Raw genomic sequence first — 21,531 nt, 5'->3', positions numbered from 1 at the left:
TTACCTTATCTTGTATGATGACTTTGTTCATCTTAGACTCATGAAGCATTTGAAGTTGCTGAACTTGTTCCTCCCATAAGGATAACCTGTTACCACCCCAGCAGCTGCCCGAAATGCTTTGACTTGAAATCAGCACACACCAGTTGCTCTAGCTTGTCAGAATGAAATAAGAGCAGTAAGTAGAATGAATTAAATTGTCAATTTTATGGATGTGTATGTTTTCCTACATTTTAGGCGAAGGCTTTGAATTCTATAAAAATGTCATTTCTTTGCTTCTCTTAATACCTTGGCTCTCTCCTCTGGCATGGATACAATTTAGCTGGAAGAAGAAGAGGCAAAGCTTTCATATTGGTTGGAATTTGCAGCCATAAATTTGCAGGACTTTTTCCAAGTCAGCATGGAAAAGACTTGCTGTGTTATGCTTTTTGTGAGTTCTAAGTCATAAAGCATATGCTAGGAGTGGCATGACTTTGTGTTCCTGGCTGTGTGTAGAAGATCTGAAAAAGAAACCCAAGTGTTGAACCATTAAATATCTCATAAGTTATTTGTATTGAAGCATGCATTTTCCAAGGAAACAAGCAAATGAACACAGACCGCCCCCTCAAGACCAGTACCTTAATGATGCCCCCTTATTTGCCCTGATAGAGCATTCTAATTAAATTACAAATGAAATCATATTGCCTTATTAATAGTCTTAAAATGCCTGTGTGCTCAGTGGTTTCCATCTATATTTAAATGCGCAGGGAATAAATGGAAAGTACCAAATGTATGAACCAATTAATAAGTGTCACTTTTTGGTGGTGTCTTATTTTGAGATCCCCCAAAAGCAGACATTGAGATAAAGATTTAAATGCAAGCAATTCATTTGGTAAATTTCTTCCAGGAAGGATAGTGGAAACATAGGAAGGGGGGTTAGGGAAAGGAAAGCAACCAATGGTTCCTGACTCACGTCTTGACTTATGATGGGGTAAAAGTCAGTAGAAATGATACATTGAATTTTGAATTTTGATCCTTTCCTGGGTTATCAATATGTGAAGTACAATGCTCTCTTGAGATTCTGGGCAGCAGCAGTGAGCCAAAGCTCCCAGTCAGCCATAGGATCATGAGGGGAAGCAACTAATATTCTATAGTGGACTGTATTGCTAAGCTAGGATAAGTATATTAAATGCATTTTGACTTATAATATTTTCAACTTGTGGATGAGATGTGATCCCATTGTAAAGTAAGGAGCATCTGTAGTGGTACCTACTGAGTATCTGAGCAGGTACCTACTGTGGGCACCTGGGGCTCAGTCCTACTGGGACATCTGGGAGATGGTATAAATTCATTTCAGAGTTGTTTCACCCAAGGAGTGAGGGAGCTGGGTGTGTATCCACAACTCCCATCCTTCTTTGGTGAGTACTGTTTCAGGTGGCATTTATGGACTACCCACGAGTGATTCAAATATGCTTCTATTCCCAGTCAGGAGGAGTAGTCATGGAGACCTATGGAGGGAAGCCCTGGACATGTCTGGGGATGGTGGGTACTGAGGAGACATGGGTGAAGCACCCCTAGCATCTGCTACAGGATGCTCAAGAGGTTTTGAGGAATGAATGGAAGGAATATATAGCTTTTAAAAGTGAGCACTACAGAAGCTAAATGCCTCCAACCATTATATAGTCAGGAAAAAAAAAAAAAGAGAGAGAGAACTGATGTTAAACTCTCTTCAGGTTATAGTTTTGAGTAGACAAAAATCAGCACATAATGTTTAGGAGTATGCTCCTGTTTGTAAAAACAGCATTATTTGGGTACATTTACCTATCATAAAATTTACCAGGTATACACATGAGTGATTTAATAAATTTATGCAGTTTTCTGGAAATTCCATGTAAATAGAATCATATAATAGATGTTTTTTTAATGCCAGACTACTTTTATTCAACATAATGTTATCAAGGTATCGAAAGTTTGTTCCCTTTTAACCAATGACTAGTATTTCATTGTATGAATATATCTCATTTTGCCTATCCATTTTTCTGTCTGTGGATGTTGGGATTGTTTTTAGTTTTATTTTTATGAGTAATGCTGCTATGAACATCCACATACAAGTCTTTATGTGTAGTAGTTTTGAGTAGAATTTCTGGGTGATATGGTAAGTATGTGCTTATTTCTTTATGAAATTGCCAAACTGTTTTCCAAGAGGATGTACCAGTTTACACCCCCAGCAGCTGTGTATGAGAGTTCCATTTTCTCTGTATGTATCCCAACAGATGGATCCTCAGACTCTTTTACTTTAGTCATTGTTATAGGTGTGGAGTAGCATCTTATAGTGACTTTAGCATTTCCCTAATGATTCATGGTACTGAATCACAGGCTTGTCATTCATATGCCTTCTTTGGGTATATGTCTGGTCATGTCTTTTGCTTGTTTTCTGTTGTGTTGTTTTTCTTCTTATCTAGTGGTAAGACTTATGGAACATTGCAATTTTTCCTGTGAGTTCAAAATTATTTTCAAATAAAATTTAATAAGTTATTCTAACACCCATTTTTCCCCACCCCCATCAGAACGGCACACTCGGGAACTGTTTAATAGTGTGGGCCTATTCACTAACAGAATCAAAAGGAAGGGCAAGATCAGATCCGATTTTAAATCTTCTGCCAGAAATAGTCATTGTCTGGCAACAGCACAATGGATCTTTATTAAGTCAAGACAAATTTCCTTGACTACTTTTTGTCTGGGAATGGGAAATTGGTGATTTAAAGAGTCAGATGGTAGATAAAGAAAGACGTGAAAGTGCTTATTATTATCTTCCTTTCTTCAGTTCCTGCAGAAGTTGCTCTGCTTCCTCAATCTTTTCTCTTCGGGTATGATTGAGAATCACTTGCTGTGTGTTTTCCTAAGAGTATAGGGTCTGACTGTGAGGATGGAGGGATTCAGCAGGAATACAGGTACGCTTGTGCTCCCTGATGGACTTTCCAGTCCACTCTACCCCAGGGTGCACAGTCAGTCCCATTTCTAAGGTCCCTTCTTTCAGTTGCCACCAAACCCACTACTTGTACTATTTTTTATGGAATAAGTGAGCCAAATACATGCTTGTAACTGACTTGTTGAGTTCTAATAGAAATTAATGGACTAATCAATCAATCACAGATAAAATAAAAAATTATGTGGAAATAAAAGATGCTCCATTTGCCATCTCCTGATTTAAGGTCAAGTGGTTTTCCTAACTGGCTTTCAATTTTTCAAATATTTAGTGAGCACCAACTTTTCATTCTTTCATTCATTGATGAAATCCTTATGGACACCTACAATGCCCCAGACACTATGTGAGGCTTAGTGGGGTTTAGCAGTGAATGAAAGTAGCAAAGCACTTTCCCCTAAGAGGCTCCCATCCCAGTGGGAGAAATGAATGATACTAATAAGGCAAGTAAATACACAATATATTTCAGTTTGTAATAAAATTTACAGAAGGATAAAACACAACAAAGAGGTAAAGACAGATGGTTACATAAAAATTCTGAAAGGATATTCTTGAATTTGTTAATTTGAAGATTAACGAATAGACCTATAGATTTAAAAATCCATATTATCAAATGTTTCAATAACATTGAACTTGCATTGCCTAATTTCATAACCAAAGTGTCAAAAATTTTCAAATGGAAAATAATATGTCTTTATTATCTGGGGTGTGGTCTCAGCATGTTTAGGAATTTTAAAATTTGGAAATATGAGACAGATAAACTATAGAAAATCAGACATGTTTATAACATGCTTTCCTGATGGGTCATTGAAATGATGATTAAATCTCTTCAAGTGTAATAAGTGACAAAATGTGCTAAGTAGGTCAGAACTTAAAAATTGTATCATTAAATGCAGGATACAGAGATCAAATAATTGCGCCTGAATTGCTGTTTCTGGTGGTGTTTTGTTGTGCTTTTATTGGCAGCTGAAGGGCAAATGTGTTTTGAGAAATTGCAGAGTGAAATGCAAAGGTTTTACCGATTTGGGTTTCTTGGTCAGAGAAGACTCCCAGACATGGAAAATATCGAACAAAAATAATTCACTTTAAAGCCTAACCAGCTATATATGCCTTGGACTCAGCTTTCTGAAGCATTTGGATGGATGGATGGGTGGCCGTGTTGCACACTTACTCAGTCCTTATTTCCTCTTTCTCCTCCTCAGTTCTTCCATAAGCCTGAGTCTGCCTTTTCACTCATTGAAATGACTTCCCAAAGGTGACATATTTGTTTCTTGATATTACTACTAATTGCTACAGCGACCCCTCACAACAGCTTTTCCCACCCAGGACATCTACCCCAAAGCCTCCTCTTCCCAACCCCAACGTTAAAATCATTTAATCCCTGTTCAATACCAGTTTTAAAATCCACTTGTCCATCACTGCTGCCAGAATAAACCAAATTTTAACCAACATTAACTTCATAGTATGTTTTGTAAAGTCAGTCATGTCAGATTTCAGGTTTTGAAGTGATTGATTCCAATAACTTTGAAGCTTGCTTTTGGTTTGTTATTTTTTTCATGTGCAAAACCTACTATATTGGCTCCTTTTTTCTTATGACAAACACCAGCTTCACTGAAAATAATTCATTTCTTTGTGCAACTACATGTGGCATTGCATTCGTTCAATTTTGCCATCAAGAGATTTATTAGGCTCTGTTGTGAAAAGTTGCTTTTCTTTTCTTTTTTCCCCCCTTTGGACTTTGAAAAAGCAGAAGTTACTCTGGCATGCACAGTGTGGTACTTTCTGATGCGTGAGTTTGTGTTTGGTTTTAGGTTTTAGTTACTTTTTCCTCCCCTCAACCTTTTCTTTTAGTTAATATGAGTCATGACTGATTCACTGCTGAGCACTGTGATTCATTGCTATCTGCTTCCTCTGGAGCACACTACACCACAGAGTCCTCTGGGAAACTGGTTGGTCATGCATGAGCAAGATACCTTGCATGTCCATGGCTAGTATCAACTATAGAAGCAGGGTAAAAGTGGTTGTAGCATCTTTCTTTGGGAAAAGTAATGAAGCCTCAGTTTGGGGGATTTGTATGTGTTTGCAGCAATCCATGGATTCACCTTTGTTCTATGCATACATGCAAATTTACTATTCAACGAAAGACAAATTTCTCAATGGTTAAGAAGCTTTTGGGGCACTTTCTTCCCTTAGGAAACAGACATAAGAGTTGATCACAGCCCTTTGCCTGTGGCATATATATATTGTCTGTGGATGTAGTTTTGAAAATCTTGAAACAGATTCATTTATCTCAAACATTTTTTTTTAAACTATTTGTTTCTGATTTCAGAAAATTTCAAGCCGAGGGAGTTTTCTTCATATATTAGACTTCTAAAAACATTTCTAAAGTCATATCTTAATCACACTCAGGTTTCCACTTGTCTGTAACTTTGCCCACTGACAGCTTGTGACCACCCATCCCCGACATCCCCGAAGGGTAGACATGATCCTACCTTCATCTGATATCACCTAACCTGAAGGTGACTTGTCTATTATCTGCAATAAAGAGAACTCTAATTTTCCTATTTAGAATAAATCCTGTGCAAGTTTAAGTGGTTACAACAGTTCATGAACAGGAGCTAATGGCTAGACCAGTTAGATAGGGCAAACAAGTCAGAAGATCAAATTTTAGTTTGAGCCCTGGGTAGCAGTGGGAAATTATTTTTACCTTCCTAGACCTCAGATTTCTTACAAGTCTCTTAGCATGGATAGTTAGAGATGGAAACGCAAACAGAAAAACAGTACACCCTGGTAAAGGTTGGACTTGGTTGACCTGCAAATCAGAACTGGGTCACACAAACAAAAATCCTGATCAAACATTACACGAACATAAAGTATAAAGCAGCCCTTGTGAAACAAAGATTGCCAGCTTTATCCTGTTGAGACTAGAGAATCTTGATGTTCCTGCTCTTGTCTGCACTGTCAATCATGTGGTAGCTCGAGGTAACACAGAACATAGTAACCTTCCCACTTGGAATTAGAATTTAAATGTTGACATGTGGTTGACAATGGAGCTCCTGGGTAGAAATCAAGAACACACAAGTTCCAACTCCAGCTCTGACTCTAGCTGGCATTGAGATTGGGGTATATAATTTTGCTTCCTGGGCCTCACCGTTTTCATTGATGGAATCAAATTAGTGAAGACCTGCAGTACAATATGGAAAAGAATCTTGGGGCACCACACTGGGAAATAGTATCATAAGTGATTCTCAAGGTTTACAATGTCAGAAAGAATGGAAGTCAATGAACCAGATATCCACTCAATGATCCATTGTACTCCATGATCCCTCAGCTTTCTGCCAATGCTAATAGCTTTCTAAGATGTTGCAACTTACCACGACTCTAGAAGGTCATATTTGTTGGCAATATCATAAATAACGAGCTAGCCTGAGCATAGGCCAGAACTCAATTAACTATCAGGGGAAACCCAGGTCTTAGATTGTTTCCCCTAATTTGATTTTTAACAGTAAAACACAATGCCAGTGTATGGATCTACCATGGAAGCTAATGCTGGGTGAAGAAACTGGAATACTCCTTGCTATTCTGGAATTTGTAGACCAAGAAAAATATACAAATCTTAATTTCAGCATTGATTTTTTTTTCTTTTGGTATGTCTGGATGCAGAGGGAAGCTTTTTTCATGTCTGTTATTTCTCATTGACTCTCTGGTATATTGTAGATGCTAAATCATATTGAATAGAAAAATGGTTAAATGAATTAGGGGCCATATATCACCCTCTGCAGTACCTAAATCAGGAAAGGAAGAACTGAAAGATGAAAACTAGGTGTTTCAATTTAGGATCCTTAAGATAGAGAGCACCTCTTCAATGATTAAGAGAGGGACAGTATGGAAATAAAGCTTTTATTACCTGTAGGTCCCGAAAGGATACACTTCATGCCTGGGGGGCCACACAAATGGGTATTGGTGTGAGTGGACTGGGAGAAAAAGAGAGGAAGAGAGGTGAATAGAGATAGAGGAGAACAGAGAGAGAGAGAGAGAGAGAGAGAGAGAGACCCTCATTGGGCCTAGGTATTGGCCAAGCATTTCCAGTAGAGAGTTTTAATTGGTGGGTTTAAAGCAAGTGCATATCAGTTCTGGGAGGTCACACTGGTCACGAGGTGTTCACTGTGCTTATTTGCACAGTCCGTGTGAGGTGTGCAGGTCAGCAGAGGGCTCAGTGTGGAGGTCCAGTGGGTTGCATCTGGCTGTCCTCTGGGTGCGTGGTCTCCAGGAGGTTGTCCTATAAGGCCATATTTGGATCAACCACCTTGAGGAACTAGAGGGAGATATAGAGCTGGAGGCAGCATCAGGGTTGACCAGTCCTTGCTTCTGGTATGAGAAAGTCAGCTTCTACTCAAAATGAATGCCGCAGCAGCATAAAAATGTAAGAATTCACTACACAACGATTAGAGCTGACATTTCTCTCCCACAGTTCCTTGAAGGGTATATTCCGACTACTCAATATTTTGGTCTCTATAATCTTCATGAAGTCCATTCTCTAGTCTGTGTTCCAACCTTTAAAATGAACCCAAATATGTTTTATTTCTATGTGGCTTAGAGATATGTGCTTGCTGGGAGACTTGCAGACTAGAAAAGATACTAGAATGGTATTGGACAAATTGACCCGTTCTTCAAGACTGAGGAAATGGGGTGAGAACTGCCTAATTGGACAGTGGGGTTGGTGGCATTTGCCATTGGGTTTCCTGTCCATTCTACAAGTTTATAAATGAATTTCTTTCTCTTCCTTCCTTCCTTCCTTCCTTCCTTCCTTCCTTCCTTCCTTCCTTCCTTCCTTCCTTCCTTCTTTCCTTTCCTTTCCTTTCCTTTCCTTTCCTTTCCTTTCCTTCCTTCCTTCCTTCCTTCCTTCTTTCCTTCCTTTCCTTCCTTTCTTTCTTTCTTTCTTTCTTTCTTTCTGTTGGGGATTGAATCCCAGGACCTTCTGCATGCAAGGCAAGTACTCTACCAACTGAGCTATATCCCCAGCCCTTATAAATGAATTTCTTAAAGATAAATCAAATTATAACAAAATTTTTAGGAGGTAGATCAACAAAAAAGATGAAAGAGCCCATATTTGTATGAAAAGATGCAGAAGTAAAAAATCCAGGAGTCAAAAGATTCTACACTGACATCCTGATTTCATCTTTAAAGCTTTCTTTCTTGAGGCTTCTCTTTCCTCAGTCCTGACTTCATTCTACTCAGTTGTTAGAATTATACTGAACTAGAGTTGTTGATGCCTCTGCTCAAGATGCTTATTCTTCCAGGTTCAATAGGTACTCACTGACTTACACTAATGACACACACACAGGGGCACACACTTACAAATTCAGATGCGGAAGCATCAAATACATCTATTTGGCTGAGCATAATGAAGTTGATTTATGGGCACTCTTAATTGCTCATGTTAATGTATGCATCATTGTGTTTCATATTTTTAACAATAACTAACAAAGCGTTTTGCATGCATTTAATATACTATTATTTCCTTACAGTGTACTCTGTAAAAGAAGGTGCTATTTGCATGAATACTTTTTATCTTGGCCTAAAAACTTAGTAAACCAGGCTGTTAAAAATAATTCTAATATTCCTACTAATAAGTAATAGTCACCATAAAATAATAAAAGTTAGAATAGTTAAATTACCATATTCCAGGCATTGTGCTAAGAAGTAATTTTCTTTAGTTTGTTGAATACCCATTCTACAGATAAGGAGGCTAAGGCACAGTGATTAAGTAATTGCTTAAAGTCACACATTTAGTGATTCTCTAGGGTGGATCCTTCCCTGTTTCAATAGTTATAGAGCCCTAGCAAGACCTTGCTGACTATTGGAACTTCTCACCTTAAAGTTGAAGTTTACTGATGTTAAACATAGCAGGGAAGCAGAAGGTAGTGAAAAGGTTCATGTTCTGAAGTCTGAAGATTAAGTTCCCATTTTAACATTTAGTAACTACTTGACCTTCTCAGAACCATAATGAGTGAACGGTAGTCACACCACTTTTCCTACCTCTGTACCCACTCAGGGCTGATGTGAGCATCAACTGAGTTAATAATTGCTTTGAAAGATGGACCTGAATAAAGTACCATTTCAGGTCCTTCGACTAAGCTCCTTTCCAGTAACCTTTCCTTTTCCTTCCTGGAAGAGCAAGCACAGGACAGAGAAGGGAGCTCCCAAGACTCTTTACACCCGTGTCAAAAGGAGACATGTTCACTCTTAGTTGAACCTGAGATGATTTTTAAGTGTAACAATGTTTTTGAGCTTAAAAGATTTATTTTAAGATTATTTAAAATACATGTACCTAGCATATCAAATTGTGATTTTGCCATGATTATTATTTAGGATGAGTTACGTTTGTTTGTTTTTAAATGACTCAATTTCTAAAATTACGTTAGTAATAGCATAGTGTTCTATTGATATGACAATAGTGAATGCATGCAGGTGTAGACGAATGTTATACCTAGTAACACTCAAGGGTCCTTTGCGACCCTTCCCTGGCTCAGGGCGCCCTTTCTGGGGCCTGTGGACATTTTGCATTAATAATTTTGTATTCTTTCTCATAAAGAGGGCTTCCAAAATAAAATAAGTCTTAGGCTTCCTAAAACCTAGATCTACCCCTGCATGATATAAAATTTATAAGCTTCTTAGAATCTTAGAAGAGGTATTTTTATGAATTCTGGCTGTCAGGGACACAGTAGTAGACAAGAAGAAAAATAGCCTTTGTCATTTGTAAAAATGAATTCAAGACATGCGTGACAGAATCTTAGGTCCCACCAATCATCTTCAAGGAGAAAGGAACATTCAGAGGCTACTCTCTTAAACTATATTTGGAAGCTAATTCACCAAGGTACCCTTCACCAGGTGGGGGAACCCACCCTCAACTGCACTGGGTATTGAAATGTAATGGTTCTCAGTAGCTTGCTTCTTGCAGACCTGCTCTAGGCCAGTGGGAACTTCCTCATCCAGAAGAATACATCCAGCAGGACCAAAGAAGGATACAGGGGTGTAAAATGCAGCCCCTCCCCTTTCCTCTCTGTGGTATGATTCATGCTGCACAGCTCCCTGTGGGATCAGGCCAAGACCAGACTTCACCTGCGGTGACTTGTTCTGCTCTTTATTCTGCCCCACCCTGCTTTCCTTAGAAGACACTCCCAATAATTCATATGCATCTGAATCTGCACCTCAGCCTCTGCTTCTAAGGAAATCTGATTTAGAACTTGGTCTTTCTCAACCTTTCTCAACCGTTCCATCAAATGAGTGAGCAGATATGCTTGATCTTCAGCAGCCAGGCAAGGCCCTTTAATTTCTGTGGCAGTCCATTCCATTTGTAGGCAGTCTAATTATTAGATAGATCTTTCTTAGCCTGAGCCAAGTAGACAGGGCCTAATTTTAAGAAAACAGATCCCCTGTTCACTCACCCTTCCCAGTCTTCCCTTTAACCTAAATCTTCCCAGGTCCTTCTATTAACCCTTTTTTTGGACAGGTTTTATTCTTCTTTTACTTCCTGGAGTCTTTCCTCATTGATTCAGTGGGGTAGAGTCCCACCACTGGTGCCTACCAATACTGAGCCCTACTCTCTCACTGAGAGCTGAGGATTCATGGAACTGCTTTGGATAAGCCTAAATGCTCATCAGGGATTCAAGCAATTCTATCGTCTTGAGTTAAGATTCGACTTCAACCCAGAGTTCCTCTCACAGGTGCCCTGAGAGGCTGCACCTTCCCCCAGTGTCCGTTCAAGCGGTGTCCCACAAACGGTGTCCCTGTAGCCACTGGCAGGAGTTTGCATTCACGTCTGTTAAATTTTGTTTTGTGAACCTATTGTCTCAGCCAGTTGAGTTGTATTTTGTATTCCAATTGTGTTTTCTGGTCTCATGTTTCCAAAGTATGTTATAATTATCACTAGATGTAGCCCAGAAAATTTTTGGATGGGACTCACATTAACATTTCTTTTACATTTTTATTTTAATGCCTAATGAACTTCATTTTTGGTACAAAAATATAATTGGCACATCAAATTTATTAGCTTCTTTTGACATTAATTTGAGTTAAAAAGTGAGCCAATCTGAGGAAAATCCTTAATCCTGGGCAGTACACAGTGTTAGGAGTTGTGAAGGCAGTGTATGAATGACTGATACTTAGGAAACCTTGATCTATAAAATGTACTGTTTCTCTCCAAGACATTTGTCAACTTAACATCCACAAAATGCCTAACCTTCATTAGCTTTTAAATAAACATCCTGAACAGTACAGGATGGCTTTTGTTTGATGGCAATTTATCAACTATGGCTTTTTGTGTGGGGACATATAGCCACTGTATCATCATCCTCTTATGCGTAGTTTTTCATTTAGTTAAAATAGTGTCATTATTTGTCACTCATTTTTTTGACATTCAGATCCATATAATAGGATTTTTCCTAATTTCCCCATCAAATAACAAGAACTGTTGGCTAAGCTGACATGGCTTATCTTTGAAAATCCAAACTGACCCCTGAATATAAACACTTTTTGTGGTCACCAAATACTGTGTATGTCACCAAAAATATCAACCAGAGTCATGAGTAAAATGGCCCTCACTTCGTAGCTGGAGGAGTCTGTTACCTTCTTATTGCGGGAAGCAAGCAAGCATCAAAGGCGGCTCAGAGAAGGGGAGAACTCGAACTTTACTTTTGCTGTGGCAGACCCAGAGGAGATAAACTCCCAAGTTCTCTGCCCCCTGCACAGTTTCTCACAACATTTATAGGCTGTCTGGTGTCATAAAATTTCGAATCTCTGTGACAGAAGGCCATCTCTAGCAGAAAGCAGAGAGCAATAAGGGGAGAAACTTTCTTCCCACAGGCCTCTAGCCTTGTGTCTGAAGCCCCTCACAGGGGTTTATGCTTCAAAGGGGTGTAGTCTGATTCCTGGAGATAATTATTTACAATCCAAAGGGTAGGAAGGGACCTATGATTATTTAGGTTCCCTGAAGAAAGGCTGACGGAAGAGGAGGCGAACTAACCCCTTCCCCAGGTATCCGTTTTTTCACAATAACATTCTTATAATTTCATTTTACAACCAGGTCTGGTTTTGCCTTCACATTCTTTGTTTTTGGAACACAGGCTGGATATTGTCTACCGACTTTGTCCAGCACCTCCACAGTTCTCTGTAACGCTGAAAGATGGTCTCAAATAATCTCACGTACCTTTTATCTTCAGCCACAGCTTTGCATTTGACGGAGATGGAATTGCCTGTATTCAGATACCCTCTTGCAACCACCTCCTGGACTTTAGGATTCAATCTACTTATTAACAGATTCTTTTCAATCCCGAAGTCTTCATTTGATCATCTTAAGTGAATTCAGTACTCAAATGGGCAAGGAATTTAGTTGGTTCACTTTCCCTTTGTTCTGCAGCCATTCAACTTTATTGGTTGGTTTTTGGTGTTTTTTTTTTTTTTGTTTTTTTTTTTTTTTTTTTTTTTTTTTTTTTTTTTGCGGTACTGGGGATCGAACCCAGGGCCTCGTGCTTGCAAGGCAAGCACTCTATCGACTGAGCAATCTCCCCAGCCCCTTATTGTGTTTTAAAAGTATCTTTACAAAATTATTTCAGGGTTTTCTGAGCTCCTTTGGTCTGTAACGCACTCCTTTCCTGGACATCAGTTTTTGAAACCTTATTCATATGGATTCACTCCGTGTTTGGATTCACCTGTCTCTGGAGCCCGTGCTGTACTTTTGCCCTATTGGTTTATTGCCCAGTTGTCTGTACACGCCCGTCCATCAACTTGTCGCGATACTTCTCCTTCAGTGATTTGCTTATTTCTATTTGTGGTGTCTGAACTCCGCTTGCCAGAACTTCCCATTCTGCTTGATGGGAAGGAGGACACTTTTTTACGGACTCCAGCTCACCTTTAAACTTCGTGAAATCTCTGCTCATGAATGACAAAATCCGCAGCCTCACGGGGTTTACCATTCTCAGCTAACATGGACACGAACGTGACGTTGACGTTACCTCTCTCAGTGTCCTCACTTCCCTTCTTCAGTCAGTTCCTCCCTGTTAATTGGAAGTAAGACAAGAATAACAGTTCCTCTCACTACTTTCTCAATCTTCTGAAGATTGAATCTGCCAGGGAGTGAGGTCAAGGGTGTGTCAAATGTGGTTTTATCACAGCAGTGCCATGAGAAGGCATGTGAACAGTTGAATCCCACCCTCAGTGGTGTCTTCTGTCTCTCCTCCTGATTTCTATAGCAGGATATATCATTCGCTTCCTGCCTTTGACGGTGGCTGTGATGTTGTGTCATTATGTAGCCCTTTTGTGCTTTCTTCCCTTCTCATTCATCTGCATTATTTTCCAACATGAAAATTCATGCACAAATGCATAGATATTTGTTCAAAAAATTAATTTCTTGTTGGTGAGGATATAGGAAAAAGGTACAGTCATACATTGCTGGTGGGAATGCAAATTAGTAAAACCACTATGGAAAGCAGTATGGAGATTCCTCAGAAAACTTGAAATGGAACCACCATTTGACCCAGTTATTCCACTCTTCAGTATATACCCAAAGGACTTAACCTTAGCATACTATACTGACACAGCCATGTCAATGTTTATAGCAGCTCACTTCACAATATCTAAGCTATGGAACCAACCTAGGTGCCCTTCAACGGATGAACGAATGGAATCTTACTCACACAATGGAATATTACTCAGCCATAAAGAAGAATGAAATAATGGCATTTGACAGTAAATGGATGGAACTGGAGACTATCATGTCAAGTGAAATAAGTCAATCCCTGCCCAAAAAACAAAGACCAAATGTCCTCTCTGATATATAGATGCTAACACACATAAGGTAGCGGGGAGACTAGAAGTATTTTGGCAAGGAGAATGAAAGGAAGGAAGAAAGGATGGGACTAGGAAAGACAGTAGAATGAATTGGACATAGCTTTCCTGTGTTCATATGTGAGTACACGACCAGCGTAACTCCACATCCTATACAACCCCAAGAATGGGAAGTTATACTCCATGTATGTATTATATGTCAAAATACATCCTATTGTCATGTATAACCTAAAAGAACAAATAAAAAAATATTAAATTGATTTCTTATGAACAGAGCACCAAAAGTATGCCCTCTCTCTATCGTATTTTAAGCACAGCCCCATTCTTTTCAATCTTGATGACGCCTATGAGGTTCTGTTGAGTTGATAACATCCCTAGATTCATGCTTGCCTCTCTGAGACTCTCCTGGTTATGGCAACTGGGCTGGCCCAGTTACATTGTCTCAGGCTCCCTTGCTAACTGGCTTTCTGCTAGGTTTGGCTATTGGGAAGCCCTGGTGGATATTGTGGGTAAAAGTAAAGGAAAAGCCATGGCAGTTCAACTGGGTATATTAATGATTCAAAATTTGTGTCTCATCAAAATTTACATATTACCTGGGATCATCATCAGAGAATAGATCCATCTGGAAATGGTAGGTCCGTGTATGCTAAGAGGCTATTGAAATTCCCACCCATGAAATGGGAAATATTGGTGAGAGGTTCCTGGAGGTTTTGATTGGCCTGGGTCTTGAAGAATCATAGGCATTTTCCTGCTAGATATATTCATGATGGACATTCTAGAAAGTGAAGAGTAGATGAACATTTATAGAAACCCAAAATTTTAGGGTGTGTTTGCAGGTGGGATGCATTTGTTAAGACTGTAGAACAGGAGTTATGATAGAGGATGAAACTATATATATAATATTGTATTATAAGACAGACAGACAGGCTGGGCCCACCATATGGGCCCTCTTTACTCTCCTTGTGAAGGAATTTGTACTTCCTCCTTATAGGTGAGGTCTCTGGAACCCTGAGTTCTAGAGGGCACAAGAGTGGGAAAACCAAGACAGACAGCCCCTGTCTTCCATTTGTCCAGCTTTTGGGTTTTGTTTTGTTTTGTTTGGTTTGGTTTTTACTTCAAAATGGTGTAAAACTGACATGATTTCAGTAGAAATCCTACTTCAGATTTGAATTTTAGTCTCTTCCCAGGTTACCAAATGTGATACAACACTCGCTTGTAATGCTTAACTGGAAGCTAATGTAAGAGTTCTGAGTATGTTTAAGGTAGACTGGGCTAGGCTAGGGTATTGGGTAGGTTAGGTATATTAAATGCATTTTTAACTTAGGATATTTTCAATTTACAATGGGAAATAACCGGACCCTAGGTTGAGCATCTTCATTGTGCTTGATGAATGTGTACTGTGGGGCTTAAAATCCACCGTTGTGAATGAGAGGATATGTGTTGGTCAGGGTTTTAGATGCATACAACTGAATGGCCTCTAGCTGGTTTAGGCATAGAGGGATACTGGGGAATCATGGATGGATCTAAAAGTCAGCTTCAAACTGAGCTTCCTAAAAGATTCTCATGATGGCACAACAGAATCATCCTATTAAGGGGCTGGTGACTATAATCAGGGTCAGGAGGCTACTGAAGCAGAAAGCTCCCTCCCTGGCTGCTGCTCACAGCCATACCAGCTCTGCCATGGCCCCTGACTCTCAAATCATGCCCCTAACCCTGCCTGCATCACTCAGTTCCCAACGAAGCCTTTCATGAGCCCACTGCCTGGCACATGACCACATCCCAGCAACAAGGAGGCCAGGAAATGAGGCTATTATTGTTTTATTTTTAATTCTGTGTTGGAAAGATGGGAATTATCCCTCAAGACACTGTCAAAGGGTAGGGAGATTGGTCCAAAAGATGCGGGGCATACACAAATAGCAGGTGTCCACCTTAGGAAAATACATACTTTTTAAAGAAAAGAGGTAAAGGATAAATTTGCATTTTTAAATATCGTTTTGATGCAATCATTTGGTTTTTCAGTCAAGGCCAATCCTAATGACTTTGTTGTCCTGAGACCACTGGTTTCTTCAATTAGTTTCAGGTCTTATTTTAACAAGTTCCCTGCCTGCATCCAAGTTAGTGGTTCATTAACTTTTTTTTTTTTTTTTTTTTTTGCGGTGCTGAGGATTTGAACCCAGGGCCTTGTGCTTGCGAGGCAAGCACTCTACCAACTGAGCTATATCCCCAGCCCCAGGTTTGTTTGTTTTGTTTTGGTACCAGGGATTGAACCCAGAGGTTTCTTGTTTGTTTGTTTGTTTGTTTTGTTTTGTTTTGTTTTTTACCACTGAGCCACATCCCCAGTCCTTGTACCTTTTTTTAATTTATTTTTTATTTTTTTGGTAAGACAGGGTCTCACTAGGTTGCATAGGGTCTCACTAAGTTGCTGAGGTTAGCTTGAATTTGGGATCCTCCTGCCCCAGCCTCCGTAGTGAGCCACTGGGATTACAGGTGTGTACCACAGCACCTGGTGAGGGGTTCATTAAATTTTATGCCACATCCCAAATCAGTTTTTCACTTCTATGGTGTGACATTGGAACCCTGTCTTGGTCCTTCTTTCATGCATCACCTTGAACAATGTGGCGAAGACTACCTGCTAAGGTATAGACTTCTCGCACTATATGAGAAATACCCTAAAAATGTAATAGTCAGTCATAAATCTCAGCTCTCTGCAATGTTATTTCCTACAGAGCAGAATATACAACAAATGTTTATCACAACTTACTCCAGGCCAATAATTCTGTCTCCAGGACCCTGAATGTGGTTGGGCCGGAATTTCCTGTTGTTGTGGAATAAAGCATTTGTAATTGTTGCATTATGTGTTGCTAAAATAAGTGAAGCGTCATTAGTGTGGTAACCTGATGTGCCACCTGATCCCCACTCAAGGATGAACTTCTTACTCAGCTGCTGGGAATTCTGACGACAGGCAGCCTTCAATGTAGCTATTCCAGGGTTACTACAGCTACATAGAACTACCGCTACATAGAGCTACCTGATCCAAAATCTCAGCTATTCCTAGGAACATTAACGTATAATGACTAATGGTGAGGGGAGGGTCCAAAGGCATAACCATCTCAAACCACCTCAGGACTCCTCCAGTGTTGCCCACAGGGCCGTCTAAGCCACACCTCCTCTCCACTTAACCCTCTGACCACTTGCTCTGTCCCCTCCATCCCACAAACAATGATCACGGGATTAAGGGCTGGCCCTTAATAAGTCTACTGCACACTATCCTGTCTCGGAGTCTGGTTCCTAGAGATCCAAACTGCAATAATTAGTGTCTACAGGAAGCAAACAGATGCACAGTGGACCAGCATTTCACTCTCCCAAGGTGTTAAATTTGCCTTAGGAAAGCGCAATTGCCAATTATTCTCAATAAGGTAATGTCTGGTGCCTGGTGCTTGGAAGTAGTTTCCTTCATTTGAAAACTCAGTGTAAATTTTTACATTAATTTAAATTTTTTTTGTTCTAATTAGTTATACATGAGTGGAGTAGAATGCATTTATGCATTTTGATAGATCATACGTAAATGGAGTATAATCTCTCATTTTTCTGATTGTACATATTGTAGGATCACATTGTCATGCAGTCATACATGTACATGAGGTAACAATGTCTGTTTCACTCTATTGTCCTTCCTACCCCCATACCCCTTCCCCTCCTTCACCCCCTCTCCCTAGTCTAAAGCAACTCTATTCTTCCCTGGCACCCCCCACTCTTGTTGTGAATTAGCATTCCCATATCAGAGAAAACATTCAGCCTTTGGCTTTTTGGATTTGGCATGATATTCTCCAACTCCATCCATTTACCAGCAAAAACCATAATTTCATTCTTCTTTAAAGCTGAGTAATAGTCCATCATATACACTATTTTTTCTAAATCTGAAAAGCATTGAACTCCAGTTAATGATACACATGGTAAAATATTTAAGGGAAAGTAAAAATATCTGCAGTTAACTTTGCATTGTACCAAAGATAGGATGGGTTGAGGGATGAAGAGATGGATAAATAAATGATAAAACAAGTATACAATTGTCCTTTGGTATCTGTGGAAGTTTGGTTCCAGGACCTCCCCAGAAGATCAAAATCTGAGAATCCTCAAGTTCTTTGCATAAAATGGTATAGTATTTGCAAGTAACCTACATATATCCTCTTGTATACTTTAAAGTATGTTGAGATGACTTATAATACCTAATACAATATAAATGCTATATAAGTAGTCATTATACTGTCTTATTTAGGAAATAATGACAAGGAAAAAAAATATAGGCACATTTTTTTCCCAGATATTTCAATTTTGATTGACTCCAAAGATAGAGAACCCAGGGATATGGTAAAATGATAAAATCCAGGTAGTGTGTAGATGGGCTCTCTGAAAATTTCTTTCAGGCTTTCTCTTTCAGAAAAAATGTATTATAAAATATTTTTTAAAATAACTAGGTAAAACTGTCCTGGGAAGGGCAAACTTAGAACCTTTTATGAACTCATTTTAGAGATAAAGTTAAAACCATCTAGCCTTGAGATTATACCAGTGTGATTTCCCTGATATATTGAACCATCATTTATTCAGCGAAAGTTTATTGAGCATGTACTATGAGCACATATAGATAGATCCAGGGAGGAAAAAGAAATAGAAGAGCTTTATTCTGCAGGTTTATTGTAGTAGAGAAAACAGATATATAAAGAGTTAGATAATGATAGTTTATACCATATTATTCTAGCCTTTTAAATTACCTTTATTAGCTCTTCTGTACAGAGGTTTCCAGCAATGAAAATAATAATGATGATAATAATAATAATAATAATAATAATAATAATAATAACAATAGTAGTAATAGCAGCAGCTACTTACACAATGCTCATCATATCCCTGACAATGTTCCAAGGACTTCACACACTTTGATACATCTCTTCCATACACTTGTGTGGCCAGGAGAATGTGCCCACAGACTTGGAACTGAAGGGAGTATAAATGACCAAGGATGTCAGCTGCTGCACTCTCCAGTCCATCATGGAATTTCCAAGTTGGTGATAGAACCCAGCAGGGATGATGATATGGCAGATCCATTTCCAAGAGATGTGGGACTCTTAAGTCAGCCAGGGCTGGCTGGCTCCATGACTCCCTGGTGGCCCTGCCAAACTCTCTTGCCTGCATGGTAGTCTGGGATGCTTTCTTCACCCTTTCTTCCTTTCATGTCTCCTTCACAGGGACAAGAACTGCATCATACACAGGCTGTTGGCTCTCCTGGCCTCCCCAGGTTCCCTCCCCATTGCTTCCCTAATAATGTCTACATTGCCCCTAATAACATTTTCGCACTTTTAATCCTATCTTAATGTTTATATCTTGGAGGACTACTCTTCTGTGAGTGGAATTATCTCCATTTTACAGATGAGGAAAATGAGGCACGAGATTGCAGAGCTGAGCCAGAATTCTGACCTCTGTCTCTGGCAATGTCTTCTTTCCTAAGAAGATGATACTTATGAATTGGAAAGATGGCCTTTAGGGGCTTTTATTAAAAATAATAATACTGACAACTCATATTAATGGTGCAGTCATGGTACTGAGGTGTACCACACCCTCACGCAATTTTATCTACACAATAACCTTGTGGGTAGGTATTATTGTTATTTAACAGTGCTAGGGATTGACCTCAGGATTCAGGCATGCTAGGCAGACACTGAGCTTCACCTCCAGGGCCCTACTATCTCCAGTTTTAAAATCAGGCAACTGAAGCTTAGAGAGGTCCTACACCTTCTCCCATGTCACATGCTGAAAGCTGTTAAAAATCAAGTCTGGGTCCTCCCCTATGATGGTACTTTAGAGCCTTGCTCTTGACCTGAATTAAACTGCACATATTTCTGCCAAGAGATCTGATATTTGAGTCAGGCATGGTGGTGCATACTTGTAATACCAGCTACTTGGGAAGCTGAGGCAGGAGGATTGCAAATTCAAGACCAGCCTGGGCATCTTAGTGAGACCCTGTCTCAAAAAAAACAGAATTTTTTTTTCAAAAGGCTGGGCATGTAATTCAATGGTAAAGTGCTTGCCTCACATATGGGAGGCCCTGGTTTCCAACTTCAATACTTGAGAAAAAGGTAGGGGGTGGATTTGGTGTTTGAAAGACCTGACCCCTTAAAAGACAACTGGTACCAAGAAGAACCATGCTTGAAGTTATATTCAACTTCGAGTCAGTAGTGGGATTCCTTTGGAGCAGGCCTGGAACTTAAGGAAATACGTAATACAGTATATCAGGTTTTGAAGCAAAGGAGAGGCTCTGGCAAGAGTCCTGTATCACAGCCGTAGAAACCTGGTACTTGAGGGATACAGAGGATGCTGAGAAAGGGACCATGGCAACAGCCTGATGATCAGGAGAGTCTCCCAAAAGTAAGCTTCCTGGGCTGCCAGGTGCCCTTGATGCCTAGACTTGATTGTCTAACAGTTTTCCTGCAGTTTTTTCTCCATGTCTTGCATTCTGATGCTTTGACAACTGGAACTTTGTTGACTCAGGGACTCCCTTCTCAGGGCTAATTCCTAGAGATAGTAAAGGAGCATGATGTGAGCATGATGTTCAAATGCAAGCTACACAATCCAGAGCCCACCCCCAACCACCTCCTTTATTGGGCTATCACACTCTGGGCCACTAACCACATGCCCTAAATATCCCAGGACCAGATACCAGCTCCCTAGTCTGTTTCTGCTGCCATAACAAAGTACCACAAGCTGGGTAGTTTATAAACAATAGAAATTTATTTCTCACAGTTCTGAGATTTGGAGATCTAAGATCAGTGATCTGGCAGATTTGGTGTCTGATGAGGGCTGCTCTCTACTTACAAGATGGTGCCTTGTCACTGTGTCCTCTGGAGGGGAGGAACATTGTGTCGTCAAATGATGGAAAGGATGGAAAGGGCCAACTCTCTCCCTCAATGTCTTTCATAAGTCACTAACTCATTCATGAGGGCAGAGTCTTCGTGGCCAAATCACCCTCTAAAAGCCCCTCCCCTTAATACTGTTTTATTAGTGATTAAGTTTCAACATGAATTTTGGGGGGACACAAAGAATCAAACTATAGCAGCCCCTATGCCCCAGAGCTCACTGAAATGATTTAAACCAGTTAATCTTAACCCTCCTTACCCTTCCTTTCCTGTTCCTTCCTGTAGAAACCACAGTAAAGATTCCACCCAGTTTCTCATTCACCCTCTGCCTCCTGACAGTCCGGGGTACTTGCCCATGTGGCCCCTGTGGCATTGCATATCCCCTCCTCTTCATATCTGTGAGTATCTTAGTTTGTTTTCTATTGCTATTATAGAATATCTGATACTGGGTAATTTATAAAGCAAAGAGGTTTATTTAGATCACAGTTCTGGAGACTGGAGGTCCAAGATGTGGGGGCATATCTACTTGGCTTCTGGTGATGGTCTTGTGGTAGAAGAGCAAGTGGGGGTATGCAAAGAGAGGAGGAACAAAGGGGGCCAGATGCTCTAAAACAACCTGCTCTTGAGATGGAAGACCCACTCCCATGGGAACTATACTAATTCTTTCATGAAAGCAGAGACCTCCTGACCTCGACCACCTCTAAAAGGCCCCATCAGCTCTCAATACCATTACTTTAGCGATCAAATCTGAAATCTGTTTTGGTGGGGACAGCCCACATTCAAACCATAGCACTGAGTAGCAGAGCATTTTTTCCATGG

General features: G+C 39.9%; 1 protein-coding gene across 5 annotated transcripts in view; it reads left to right on the top strand.

The window, feature by feature from the left end:
* RIN2 (Ras and Rab interactor 2) overlaps nucleotides 1–21,531 on the top strand; it is a 220,823-nt gene that overhangs the window by 46,348 nt on the left and 152,944 nt on the right. Inside the window, exon 2 of one of the 5 annotated variants that reach the window (XM_079123226.1) lies at nucleotides 20,998–21,110. The exons of the other annotated variants lie outside the window; for them this stretch is intronic. The gene's annotated coding sequence lies outside the window, so the exon portion shown is untranslated. The remainder of the gene's footprint in view (nucleotides 1–20,997; nucleotides 21,111–21,531) is intronic. 5 annotated transcript variants of the gene reach the window in all.

This window comes from Sciurus vulgaris (genome assembly GCF_902686455.1).
Source record: "Sciurus vulgaris genome assembly, chromosome: 2".
NCBI lineage: Eukaryota > Metazoa > Chordata > Mammalia > Rodentia > Sciuridae > Sciurus > Sciurus vulgaris.
This window is presented reverse-complemented; position numbering and strand designations above follow the sequence as displayed.